At 33.5% G+C, this 15,355-nt stretch overlaps 1 protein-coding gene across 6 annotated transcripts in view; it reads right to left on the reverse strand.

Moving 5' to 3' along the window:
- HBS1L (HBS1 like translational GTPase) overlaps positions 1-15,355 on the reverse strand; it is an 81,469-nt gene that overhangs the window by 38,540 nt on the left and 27,574 nt on the right. The window contains exon 1 of one of the 6 annotated variants that reach the window (XM_089922019.1): positions 11-35. The exons of the other annotated variants lie outside the window; for them this stretch is intronic. The gene's annotated coding sequence lies outside the window, so the exon portion shown is untranslated. Of the gene's footprint in view, positions 1-10; positions 36-15,355 lie in introns of those variants that run through there. 6 annotated transcript variants of the gene reach the window in all.

The following is a 15,355-nucleotide window of genomic DNA, read 5'->3' on the forward strand; positions in this document are numbered from 1 at the left end:
CATTGTTTACCGTGATGCTGTCTGTAATGGTGAAAAAACTGTAGATGTACCTCAATAAGGGAATGGTTAAACAAATTATGATGTATCCAAACAATGAAATAATTTGCTTCAGATAAAATAGTAAACCTACATGCTTGAAAAGAAACAATAACACGTTAAATGGGAAAAGCAATTGCAATATTATACAGCAAAGATGCTATATTATTATGTTATTGGCATTAAAAAGTCTACAAGAATGTAAGTGAACTTTTAAAAGAGATTACCTCTACAGACAGAAAGAGAAATATCGTATGAATCCCTTATATGAAGAATCTAAAAAGAAATGATACAAATGAACTTATTTACAAAACAGAAACAGAGACTCACAGACTTAGAGAACAAACTTATGCTTACCAGAGGGGAAGGGTGGGGAGAAGGGATAGTTAGGGAGTTTGGGACTGACATGTACACACTGCTATATTTAAAATGGATAACCAACAAGGACCTACTGTATAGCACAGGGAACTCTGCTGAATGTTATGTGGCAGCCTGGATGGGAGGGGAGTTTGGGGGAGAATGGATACATGTATATGTATTGCTGAGTCTCTTTGCTGTGCACCTGAAACTATAACAACATTGTTAATCAGCTTTACTCCAATATAAAATAAAAAGTTTAAAAAAAAAGTTATTACTTCTAGAGAGTGATATTAGGAAAGAGAGGAAGTGACTTTTCATATCAAAATTTACATACTTCTATGTTACAATGACTATGTATAATTTTTATAATTAAAAACCTTTAAGTGAGAAGCATATATATTAAAACATTTCAAAACACTAAAAACTTATTTCTATACTATTCTTCAGAGATGCTCTTGATTTTTTCTTATTTCATGTTTTGAAACAAAGGTACAAAGTTCATCCAATCAATAATCCAATGAACTTTATATTCAGAATGCTCTAGTAAGGCTGAAAGTAATGCTCTAAACAGTTTTGTCTTTTGTGTTAAGTAACCCCTTGTTAGGCTCTGAGGCTTCTTGACAGCAAGGACTGAATCTTTTGGATTTTTCTATTTCCGCAACCAAAGTATGTGATACATGGCGCATCATTTATACATGTCTGTTGAATGCTGAATTGAATAAACAAAATAATTTCCTAATAGCTCTTTCAATGCTCTAATAAATTCCTAAAGGAATGAAGGTGAAAACTAAAGGGAATTATAAATGTGACGTCTTTGAACATGTCATCTCTTACGGGGAAAAAAAAACATGGTCAAATCTATCCTGCTCTTCTCAGATTTTCTAAAGCAGGATTTCTCAACCTCAGGACTACTGACATTTTGGGCAGGATATTTCTCTGATGGAGGCAAAGGGGTGTCCCAGGTATTGCAGGATGCTTAACAGCATCCCCAAAATGTCTACAGACAGAGCCAAATGTCCTTTGTGGGGCAAAATCACCTCCAGTTGAATACTGCTCTAAATAGTTATTAACAAAAGAATTAAATACATATTATACACCCAATAACCACTCCATGTCAAAATCCTCCAATTCAACTCTCACTTGAGAGTCTGGTAAAGCAGGTAAGACATAGACTCTGCTGCCACATAGCCTGGGTTGAATACAGGCCCTGCCACTTTAGTTATGTGACTTCAAGTAAGTCACTTCACTTCCCTCAGTGCCTAGTTTCTTCATCTGTAAAATGGTAACAATATTAGAACCTACCTAATAGGTATGTTAAGAGAATTTAATGAGTTAACACATGTTAAGTGTTTAGAGTAATGCCTGGCATATATTAAGTACTGAATGATTCATACCACATTGAATCTATAGACACAAATTACTCTCTGACAATCACATATTAATTCATGGTGGAGAGGAGGGAAATTGTCAGCTGTATGACACTGTGCTAGGTATTGGAATAGACAGATCAAAGAATAAGACATGATTCCTATCCTCAAGAAACCTTAAGTCTAATAGAGATACCACACAAACATTATTACAGTATGAACTGCTATAATGCAGGTACAGTGACAGTGCATAGGAAAGGTACTAACCCACCATACTGGAAGAATTAGGCAAGGTTTCCTTCAAAAGATTCCTAATGAATCTTGGAGGGAAAAATAAGGAACAGGGGCTCAGGGAACATGACACAATGCATACAAGTGACAGTAGATCGGCATGGCTGGGATATAGGGAAAGAGATTAATTGTGTGAGACTTAAGGACAGAAAAACTGGCAACTCATTTAGGGCCACATATAACATTTAGGTACTTATCTTGATTTTGAAACATAAGAGCCACTAAAAGAATTTAAGCATTGGTATGACATACCATATTGTGCTTTAAAATGAATTGTGGAGACAAGACTGAGAGAAAGCACATAGAAAATTGTTGTACTGATATGCGTAAGGAATTCTATGAACTGACGTAAGATAAGAACGATGGCGATGGAGAAAGGGTTATTTAAAAGATACTACAAGGTAAAATTAGGAATGTTTGCTGCCGGAATGTATGTAGGAAAGTGAGACAAAGAACAGTTCCCAAATTTTCTAGCAAGGAAAAGTGGATGCCTATGTCATTACCCAATAGAGAATACATTCCAGAGAGCTAAAGTCTGCTGGTCAGGATATTGCTTCTCTTCGATAGCCTTTTATTCAAGTGCAAAATTAGAGCAGTCCATAGAGGAACTGCTTCCTCCTAAATAGATGGAGATTGCCACCAATATTTTGTGTTTTTTTAAACACTGCTTAGACACTATCTCGGGTCTTTAGTTTTTCAAGTTAAATTATAACATTTACTTGGCATGGGGGACACAAGATGACTAATACTCTCTGTTATCAGGTAGCTTTCATTCTAGATGTGATGGACATGTAGAATGACAAGACTGAAAGAAAATATAAACAAAGAAATTAAGAGAATTTTGCATGAGACCACAAGTGCTATGACTACAGCTGAGCAAGCACCACAGCATAGGAAATAAGTAAGAGGGGACAAGCATGAGAGACAATATAGTAACAGAATATGGTGATGAATTAAATGTTAGGGAGGCAAAAAAAAAGAGATCTAAATCCCTAGGGCTCTAAATTAGATATGAATATAGAACATATTGGATCTGAGATTCTTTCAAGACAAATAGAAATTGGATAGAAACCTGGATAACTGAGTCTGCAGAACAGAAGAAATGAGAGCACCATTAAAACACAAGAAGTAACTTGAGACCTGGAAATGGATGAAATAACTTACAGAAAATGAAAGGTGAGAAGGTAGCAAATGTCCAATGAAGGAATGCTGACTAACAGAGCCAGGCAGAAAATAAGCGTTCACATTCCTTGTACAGTCCCTACATGGAATTGAGGTTCATGCAATCATGCAAATTTGCAGGTTGTATTATTAAAGGTCATTTGGTGCAGTCCACCATTTTATAGAAGAAACTTTAAGTAGATTTCTAAAGATCACATGCCTGATAAATGGAGTCTTTTCCTTCAGGCTGTTTCCAAGGCACCCTCTCCGTTCTACCATGTTTCTGGTTGCACTTCCTCAGGACCTCATGGAAGGGGATTTCCCAAGATAACCAAACCAGGTTTATTTTGAAGTTAAAAGTATACGAAACTTGCTCAATCAAGTGCCTCTATAAAATGTTAATGCTCTGTCCAAATCATGATTTTCTGATTTTTAGTATCTACTCAGATACTTCTGATAATAATGTTCAAATCAGTAATGCTGACTTCATTTAACGTTTGCATTTCAAAATCTCCTAAGAATACAGTTAGAGCCTAGCAGTTAAATCATTCTCAGCATAACAAAGAAGTTTCTATTTAGTACAATTTTAATTTCCAGTGGGAAATTACAAGGGTAGGCTAGTCTTCCTCTAATGACAAACATCCAGATACTATCTTCTTCACCTTTTGCTTATGCTCATTTTAGGTGGGGAACATGACATTTAGGGTCTAAAGCATACGTTATAGCATAATACTATCAATTTTAGGTCACACGTGATAATCCCAAATTCTTTTATTTATTTTTTTTTTTTGCGGTACACGGGCCTCTCACTGCTGTGGCCTCTCCCATTGCAGAGCACAGGCTCCGGACGTGCAGGCTCAGCGGCCATGGCTCACGGGCCCAGCCACTCCGCGGCATGTGGGATCTTCCCGGACCGGGGCACAAACCCGTGTCCCCTGCATCGGCAGGCGGACTCTCAACCACTGCGCCACCAGGGAAGCCCCCCAAATTCTTGAAAATGATAATTCCAGACCAAAATGATGTGACTTGAAATAAAAAACCTTTATTGTATATTTTGATGGAGCATATATTGTTTTCATCTGTATTGTAAAATATCAATATAAGTATGTGCCTTACCTCTCCAACTAACCTCTGAGCTCCAAGTGTATTTTTAAAACTTTTTCCACAAGATCCAGTCCAGTGGCCTAGTACATACTAGACACTCAAATATTTACTAAGATTACATAATCTGATATATGGAAAAAAGTAATATATTCTCTGAGCCAGGGATTCTCAGCTTGGGAGAAGGTAGATCAAGAAAACAAGCACAGCCTTGCCCCCGCCCCCTCTGAAAATCATTGTCACTGACAGATCTGATGCTGACAAGAAAGTGGTATATCTCAGGTGTCCTGGGACAGAAAAAATTATTGAGAATGACTTATCTGGTATAAAACTAATTTTATAGATGAAGAAGTGAGGTTTATGTAAGTTAAACAATTTGTCCAGTTTAACATTCTTTGCAAATTATATCTTGTTGCCTGGTCTGAGGTTCATAACTAAAAAGATGTTTGAAGATCTGTCTCAAGTCAGGAAACTAGTTCAAATGACCTTTCAAGGTTCCTGCCCTCATACTCCTAGTTTTAAAAAATAACTACTTAGCCTATTCAGTGAGAATCTCTCCCCCACATATATATCATTAAATCTCTAAATGACATCAACTGTAAAATGTTTGAACATTTTAATACTATTAGCCACATCAAATAGGGTATTAGTTAATTAAAACTGTTCTCTAGGAAATAACATTCTTAAATCCAATTAAAAACAACCAAGGTTTGTTTTTTGGTTTGTTTCACATAAAATCCATAACTAAACATGAGAGGATTACAAGGGACATTTAAAAAAATAAGCTTGTTTACCTGATGGCATTAAGTAATTTCAAATTTGAATAGGACCTATAAAGATGTGAAAACACTAGTTCAGAACAGTAGTTTTTGTTTAAATTTAAAATGCCTTTTATAATTTTTTAATCAATATTTTTAAAGTAGTCTGTGGATTAAACTGGGACGTAAAAATTGATTCCACGTTTAAAAATGTGTGCTGCAGTTAGAAAATGAAAAAAGGGAAAACACAGGATACAAAATTGTATGTATAACTGTATGTACAAACCTTAATAACATAAAAAATAAAAATGCATAGGAAAAAAAATAAAAGGAAATGTGGCAAAACACAAGATTTTTGTCTTTGGGTAAGAAAATCATGAGTGGGACTTTCCTGGTGGTGCAGTGGTTAAGAATCCACCTGCCAATGCAGGGAACATGGGTTCAAGCCCTCGTCTGGGAAGATCTCACATGACGCAAAGCAACTAAGCCCGTGCGCCACAACTACTAAGCCTGCGCTCTAGAGCCTGCAAGCCACAACTACTGAGCCCGTGTGCCACAACTACTGAAGTCCGTGCGCCTAGAGCCTGTGCTCTACAACAAGAGAAGCCACCGCAGTGAGAAGCCCGCGCACCACGACGAAGAGTAGCCCCCGCTCACCACAACTAGAGAAAGCCCACACGCAGCATCAAAGACCCAACGCAGCAAATAAATAAATAAAAAAATGACAAAAAAGAAAGAAAATCATGAGTGATTTTTCCCCTTTTTCTACATTAAAAATATACTACTTTGATATTTAGGAAAATAGTTAATAGGTGATTTGAAAGACTTCAAAAGGAAGAAATTCTTTTTGTATTTATATGGTCAAGATAGAAGACAAGTTTACAACTTAAAATCATTCAGATCAAAACACCCTGAGTTTAAAAAACATTTAAGGTTCTTTTTTTTTAAACTGAGGTTTTCCAGGTAAATACAATTTTTGCCATCAATCATTATAGTTCCTATAAATGTTTCAATATGGGCATACCCACAAAAATAAAGATTTTCAAAATTTCAAAGAAATGAGTGTTAAATTTTCAATGAAAAACTATTTCAAATAGAAAATCATTTCACTGAATCTGACTACACGTTTAAATTCTAGTTATCAGATGTACATTCAGAAAGCACACCAACTAGGCTACAGAGAATAAACCACTTCCTTCAATATTACAACCACACTGTGATTTCTTTAGTATGAATTATGTTTTCATTTTAAAACATCCTTCATATAGCATAAACTCCCTCGTCAAATCCATTATGCAGTATCCATCTCCTATGACACAGAAGACAAAAATGTTGTATCCTAAAAAAATATTCACTGGGATCAGATTTCAATTTTCTATAAATATCATTGAGCCAGCAATCTTAAAAATTAAAAGAAACTTTTGATGAATAGATTTCAACCTTATATTGGGCTGGATTATATGCCTTGAAGCAGTATCCACAAAATTTATAATCCATGTAATTAATTTAAATTATATTAGGACCAATAAGAGTTCTTGCTACTTCAAGAGTTAAGAAATAAAGGCAATACTATGTTACTAATAATTTTCCTTTAAAAAAGCCATTTATATTTCATTTTTAAATATTGCTGTAATAAAAATTTTGTTAGACCAGAAATAGGACAGCCTATAAAACAAAGCCTTTTATTTTACAAAATGAAACTGTATATAACAAAACCCTTTTTCAAAAAACTAGACAAATGTAGCAGTGTTCCTCACCATTCTTCCCTAGGCCTTCTGTTTTAACTTATTCTAAACTCTCCCTGAGAGCCCTAATCTATATCACCATCGCTGGAATTATCTACCCTTAAGCATCTCCCTAACAAGTCCTGTTAATCCTTCATGTCTTAAGCTTCGGCATGATGTTATTAAGGACAAAGCTAAGAATGTATATTTGAGAAATGCCTCCTCAACAACACAGAATAATCTAAATATAATGAGCTCCTACTGTCTGCCAAGAAATGCTATAATGGCTTCATTTAAGACTTCATTTAACATCAAAACTACCCTAAAAAATAAGAATTATTTTTATCCTAATTTTGCAAATGAGAAAACTGTGACACAGGATGTTAAGTAATTTGCTAAGGGCACACAGCTAACAGATAGGTGGTTCCACTAGAATGTAAATCCAGTCCACACAAGCAGCTGTGCTCTTCCAAATTACTGTGGAAACTAGCAGTGAGAATCGACAATTTCTCGTCATAAAATCAGAAAAACACTAAACATTTAGGTAGAGGAAAAGGCACAGTAGAAATAAAAGGCTCATAGTATGCATATGAGCTGAAATAAGGAAAAGAGTTAATAAGAACCTTGCTGAAAATTTCAAGAAAGGAGTCCAACTAGCAAGAGATGATAAATGATAAACTGGCATTAATAATCAAATTAAAGACATGAATTTTCATTAATATTCTCATTATTTAGGTGTCATTTACACCATTTTATTTTAGTGACTGTAAAATACACACATGTGCACACATACATGGGCCTATACAGATTCAATTTAATCCTTATTTCAACTTTGTCTTCAATTTCTTTCCTAAATTCTATCTTTGAGATTTTCAAGAACATGATTGTAAAAAGGGAGAGGCTGCTGTATTTGAATAATCCTAAACAATTTAAGTTTTAAAAAGATATACACAAAATGGGAAGGGGGAGGGATAAATTAAGAGTCTGGGATTAACATATACACACTACTATATATAAAATAGATACTACTATATATAAAATAGATAACCAACAAGGACTTACTGTATAGTACAGGGAACTATACTCAATATCTTATAATAATCTATAAGGGAAAAAATCTAAAAAGGAATAGATACATATAACTGAATCTCTTTGCCATACACCTGAAACCAACACACTGTAAATCAACTATACTTCAATTTTAAAGAAAAAGAATTTAAAAAAAGATATACGGTAGGTCACAACCATCTCCACACTTCATCTTGAATTCATAATTGGGGCAAAGAGTCATTCCTAAATAACTTAAGAAAACTTAGTAATATCCAATATTATCCAATATCCAGAAATAACTCCATAATAACAAATGTAATGAACTTTAAAGCAATTAGTAAAGGGAAGGAAAGGGAAACTAATATTGTTTTAAGATACTACTATATGGTACAAGCTGGGTTAAGGATAAATCATAATACTTTGAGATAGATAATATTTTTGCCATTTTAAAGAAAAAAACCAAATCTCAGAGAAATCCAGTAAGTTTACAGATAGCAAATGAAAGAGCTAGATTACAAAACTATAATCTGAGAGCTATCATCCTTTTCTACTATACCACATGCCACTGGTCAGAGCATAAAGTTGATGCATCTTTTAAATTCTAATGAAACTCTGAAAGAAAATAAAGTTCGACCACTTTTTACACTTTACACAGAAATAAATTTTAGAGGAATTAAATGTCTTAAATGTAAAAAACTCACATAATATTTCTCTCAAAAGAAAACTGAGAATATTTATAACCTAGAGGTTAAGGTTCTTTTGGTTTTTTTTTAATCCAAGACTGCAACCTGGTAAGTTAAAAAAGACAGATATAATGGCATCCAATTTTTAAATTTTTCTGGAAAAATACCATAAATAAAGAAAATGAAAAGATTGGGAAAATTATTTAGAATGCATATACTAATAAAAGATTAATATCTATAATACCAAGACTTCAATTAATAAGAAAAAGACAACCCAATTAAAAAATGGGCAAAGGATATAATTAGCAATTCACAACTTCAAATTGCAAGTGAATATATGAAAACATACTCAACTTCGTTAATGGTCATGGAAATGAAAATTAAATCAGCAATGAGACATTAACTTCTTACCTGTCAGACTGTCCAAAATGAAACATAACACCTCTCATAAAGCAAAGGCCATATCTATTTAAAGCAAACAGTACACCTTTAAAATACCAATCCCACCACAGGGGATCTATCTGATAGAATCAAAAGCCCTAGTTTTTAAGGATATGTACACAGATGTTCTGTAAACAGAATAGTTCATAGAAGCAAAAATTGGAAATAAAATGAATATCCTTCAATATGGGAAATCTTGAATAAATTGTAGCACAGCCATACCACGGAATATTATGTAATTACCAAAAAGAATACATTGGAAAATACTCCAGTTGACAGTGTATTATAAGGAAAATGAAAATTATAGTACATCCTTTTTTTACAATAGTAATAAAAAATCCCTCTATGTATATGTGTCTATTTTTATATATTAGGTGAAAATAAAGAAATACATGGAAGAATCTATATCAAGCTGTTAAAAATGGCTGAGAAGATAGGTAATCCCCTCAAAAGGGCTTACATCAATGAATGTAACTTTACATCATGAATGACTTAAAAAAAAGAAAAGTGAGTGGAAGTAATATAAGCCCCTCAATGCATTCGACTTTAATATAGTCACTTTTTATAGCACTTGTTCCTTAGATGGTAGTAAAAGAACACTTTATTTCTTTGAACTAAGTTCAGCTATCACTTGTTGAGCATTCTCTATGTGCCAGACACTGTGCCAATTGCATTACCTGGGTTATTTTACTTACAGAAACTTATAAGTTAGGTACTGCTTTCTCATGAATAAATGGTATTTTAACACTGCCAACCTATAACAGCGTGCACAATGCACCATGGATACAATTTTCAGGGACACAAAGGTGACTGTCATCACAAGCAGCTCCCCCACCCAAAAGGCATAATCGATCTCTGACTATTACCTACTCTGTTAATGAATGAAAACATCAATATGAATATAAAATCTTTTCATGGAATATAATTATCCTTTATAAACTAATGCTATCAATGCTATTATGATTCACAGTTAAATACAAGAAGTAAATTAGTACAGTCTTCCCAAAGGTAACTTCACAATGTGTACTAAAAGCATTAAAAATGCCTGTACCTTTTTATCCAGCAATACTACTCTAGAAAAATCTTTTATAAAAGAATTGAAAAAAATGCACAAAAAGTACAAAAATGTTTACTGAAGCATTTTTGGTAAAATATATTGAAAAACTTAAGTTCCTATAATAGGTATTTGGTAGATAAAATAACAACACTATGAAGCCTAAATTATTGGCATACCAAAAAAGTCTGTGAGTGGTTGCTAGGGACTAAGAAAGGGGGAAATGGATAGCTGTTGAATGAGTATTGAGTTTCAGTTTTACAAGATGAAAAAGTTCTGGAGATTGGTTGCATAACAATGTGAATATACTTAACACTACTGAACTATAGGCTTAAAAATGGTTAACCCGGTAAATTTTATGCTTTCTGTATTTTACCACAATTAAAAATAAAATTTAACAAAGTTAAAAAAAATTTTTAAGTCTGCAGCATATGATTAAGTTAATGGGTTAAAAAGTGGAGTGGTTCCATTAAAAAAAAAACTAATATTCCCTATACGTAGAAACACATACACAAATTATAAAAGATAGAACTTCAGAAGCATCTTATTCTGAATGTTGGCTCCACCATTTACTAGTTTTGTGGCCTTGGGCAAGGTGTTTAGCCATTTTTCAGCCTCAGAGCCTCCTGGTGACATTAGAATAAAAAATAAAAATCCCTACGTGATTATTGTTAATATTAAATAAAATAGCAGATATAAAGAGTTTAGTACAATATTTGGTGTGTACTAAGTGTTCATTAATAGTGCCTACTATTATTGCTTAAATGCATCAAAATGCTAACAGTTCTGAATTCTGAATAATGGGATTAGGTATCCATTGGCTCATTTGGACTTTCTAGCTTTACTCAATAAACACTGTTATTTATTATTTAAGCATGTGCTTAAAGATGGCACCAAGCTAGCAACTATTAAAAAATTAAATTCTTCAGAATTTTAAATCAAACAGAATTGTTGCTTAAGTAAGGAACAGAAGACAACATAATGATTTAAGATTAAATGAACTAGAAAAGGACTTCATTTCTTAGGACCACTAATTTGCAAGGATTTAGAAATTGACATCAATTCTCTTATAGGAATGCCAAAGTCTGTAAGTAATACCAGCAGAAAAAAATAGTTGAAAGTAATTTTTAAGTACCTCACTAATGATAAAACTGGTTTCCCTAACAAGAAATTTAATTTTATCCGTAAGATACTCACCAACAAATCCAAAATAAGATTGAGTTATTATAGTATAAAAACTTGTTGCAAGTAATATATAACAATGAAAAGGGTAATGAACTAACACAGTATTGTAAATCAACTATACTTCAATTAAAAAAATTAAAATTAAAAAAAAATTTTAAAGGGGTGTTCAAGTTCAAAAGAACTCAGTTTGAGTTACAATGTGCCTCTAATAGCTGTGTGAAATAACAAATTATTTCATATAAGCCTCAGTTTCTTCCACCTACCTCACAGATTCTCATAATAATCAAATAAAATATACACAAAGCCCGACACAAAGTTTACATTCAATGTATTAATTCACTTCCCCATCTTCCCTTGAGAAGTAGCAGCTCCCAGAACAGAATACTTTTACACATAGCCAATAAAAAGCAACAGGCAACTTGTTCAGAGGGAGAACATCCTGGCTATATTTGGTGCTTCTATTAAACCAGACTTAGCCCCTGAGGGGCTACTATAAAGTTCTAAGAAAGAGTCTGGGGCTTAAATCTATGTCCTCAATGGCTACCACATTTTTCTGATAAAAAGCGAACATGCAGTAAATGCTGGCTAAACTGAATTGTATTTATCGGCTCCCATTCTAATCCTAATCCCTTGCTGAATACTTAGCAATTCTTTAGCACATGCCAAGCACTCAAAAAATATTAAAAAGTATATATAATTGCCTGGGAATGAAACAAGAAAGTATATACAAATATATGTAATCTGATTATAATTTCTATGGTTTAAAAAAAAGCAAGGTAATTAGGATTAAAAGAAAACTGCATTTAACATTCATGCAATTCTTATATGGTACTAGCTATTCGAAGAAGATAAGCTGTTTTGAGAGTCTAAAGCAAATTATTTTTAAATTAAGCAATTAATGCTTCAGTTTTTCCAGTGTAGGTGTATACACAAAGAGAGTCTTAAGACATATCTGAGAACATTCTGAACTACTTTTTTTCACTGAAATAAACCACTTCCTTTCAAAAGCCCACAGAATTTTAAAGCAGAAAGCCAATTCTAAAGTTTTCTGTACAAGTATAAAATTCTTCTAACTGCTTTAATAAAATTACTCAGTGACAGAAAAATTAATGAAAATATTTTTCAAGGAAAAAATATATTTAAAAGGGGACATCGGAAAAACTGTAGTTAAATATAGCTCTATATAAAAAAGAATTAAAGCAAAATAATATATTTTAAGTACATTACTGAAAAGTTCATACGTAATAGATTCAGAAGTGTTCATAACATCCTATAGTAATAATTTTTCTTTGTAATGCCGACTTTTCAAATTAATCATAGTCTTTATTTCCAGGATAAGGATAAAAATCTCATAATATATTTGACCGGAGAAGGGAGAAAAAAGAGGTTACATCTCTTCTTAAAGATCTAACATCACTAGCACTCCTATTTAGTTACTCAGGTAATGTTGAAGAAAGAGACAAATACAGCACAATAACCAAGTTAAAAAAAAAATGACCTTGTTCCAAGTGTTTACAACTCTGCTTTATCTTTAATTTCTTGTACCTTCTCTAGGGAACAATTTGCCATTGAGATGCAAGAATATGATAATCATCATCTGAGTATAGTCACAAATAATACTTTACAGATATTCAAATAGTACTATACAGAGAAACTGTATGACGTTTGTTTAATAGACTATTAATACTACAAAACTAGCAAAACAATGCTAGCAAATAACTATATCCTCATTATGTAAAATTAGGCTTTATTTTTTGTAAATGAAAAAACTTTGTTTGAAGGAAAAATGATGAAATTCAAAGGGAAAGGAAAATGATGCATAATAGGTTTCTAAACAGTATGAGCAAACCAATACTACTCAAGACAAATCTTAGCAAAAATAGTACCTGAGGACTTCCCTGGTGGTGCAGTGATTAAGAATCTGCCTGCCAATGCAAGGGACACGGGTTCGAGCCCTGGTCCGGGAAGGTCACCCACACCGCGGAGCAACTAAGCCCATGCTCCACAAGAGAAGCCACCACAATGAGAAGCCCGCGCACCGCAGGCTCTTCTACTATTCCTTTTCTACTGAGCCTGCGTTCTGGAGCCCCCGTGCCACAACTCCTGAGCCCGCATGTCACAACTCCTGAAGCCCGCACGCCCAGAGCCCATGCTCCACAACAAGAGAAGCCACCACAATGAGAAGCCCACGCACCGCAACTAAGAGTAGTCCCCGCTCACCACAACTAGAGAAAGCTAGCGCACAGCCATGAAGACTCAATGCAGCCAAAAATAAATAAATTAATTAATTAAAAAAAATAGTACCTGAATTGTCCAGTATTAAAGTATATTTCTCCAGAGACTCCAACGCTTTTAAACAATGAATTTCCTTAATGATATGATTAATATAAACATTTATTGGCTACTTTATTTGTGAGGCAAATGGAAATATCAACTTTAAGAACCATATAAAATGTTAACTTTTTTTTTTTTTTTTTTTTTTGTCACACTGCACAGCATGTAAGATCTTAGTTCCGTGACCAGGGATTGAACCCCCAGGAATCAAACCCATGCCCCCTGCAGTGGAAGCGCAGAGTCTTAACCACTGGACAGCCACGGAAGTCCCCAAAATGTTAAATTACGCATGATTCCTTTTCCATATTTGTGGACCAACTATTTTTTCTTTAATGGTTACTTTTATTTAGATCAACTATTTCTCTAAAAGAATCAAAGTAAACCCAACATTAGAAAAAGACTCAACAGCAATCAAAAGAGTTAAACCTCATTTCACACAGTAATATCCATTTTGTCGAAAACTATTTCTCTTCCAAGTTTCTCTTCTAATCATAAAATTTTAAACCATAAATAGTAAGATTTTTCTGCCCAGAATTTTCCTTTCAAACAATAATACTATGTGTATCTCAATTGCTGGATTTTTTGTGGAAAAAAACCCAAGAGTCTATGTTACTTAGTTTTACAGTTTTGGCAATGAATCCCCCTGCCCTTGGTAGGTTTAAGGTGGCAAGGAAAATACCAACAGAAAACAGATTGTCCCATGATTTTACCCCCTAAATATACACTCTTTTAGCAGTTCACCCATATGAATGTATAACAAAATTATATGATAACCCATTCTAAGGTTATTTGTATTTGCTATAATGGTTACTTTCAATATTATGTATGTTAATAAAATGAACTAAAACGTTATCTAAGTTAAGAAGACACATAAACATTTAATACATCATTTTAGAAATTAAAGAGTTCCAACTTATTAAAAGATAAAAGGTTAATTTTCATACAGATATTAAGTTCTCATTCAAAATTCTAAAAATACTGAAAAATTTTCCAAGTAAGTATAATAAAAGAAACTTTCTCCTAGACTGTTCAATGGTATGTCATTTTAAAGTCATGTTGATATGGACAGTAGAATTATTATACCTAAGCATCTAAACCTTTGGAACAAGGTCTGTCATAGCACACACCCAGAAAGAAATTATTCATAGGCCTCTCAAATTAATCTAGTTTCACAGCTGATAGGGGCATTTAATCTAATCAAGTGCTGCCGGAAAGATATATCCAGTTAAAGAGACAAAGTAAAGATGTTTCTATCCCACTTTGCCCAAAAAACATACCCCACACACACACGATAAAAGAAAAGATGATAAAAACGACAGAAGAAAAAGTTGAAAAGTAAGCCAGCAGAGTTCACAAGAAATACTGATTAAAAAAAAAACAAGAAAAACTACTTACAGAAATAAAAAGAGCCACACTAGAAGCAGTGGAATGGGCTAGCTAGCAACATATAATAATAGAAAATCATACAGCAATGTCTGCAAAGCCTTCCAGGAAAGAAAGAAGAACCAAGAACTATTATTTATAATGCAGATACAGGTCACAGAATCATTTTCATACATTCAATGATTTGGGAAATATTTCAAACATGTATATTTTGGGGGTAGGGGAAGGTGAGAGGTGGAAAAGATGTCAAAGTCGAACAAGAGATAAACAGAGGCCTAATCATGAGAAACCAATCAATTTTAAGATAACTATGGTTGGTTTAAAGCTAAGGAAATTTTGAGTACAGAATCTAAGAAAATGCTGTAAATCTTGGCACTATGTATATAATGACTAAAACTATTAGGAGATAAAGGGAGAGAAGAGGTCA

This window comes from Delphinapterus leucas, chromosome 12, assembly GCF_059928025.1.
Source record: "Delphinapterus leucas isolate spDelLeu-1000000601 "Yukka" chromosome 12, BTC_Dleu_Yukka2, whole genome shotgun sequence".
Taxonomy (NCBI): Eukaryota; Metazoa; Chordata; class Mammalia; order Artiodactyla; family Monodontidae; genus Delphinapterus; species Delphinapterus leucas.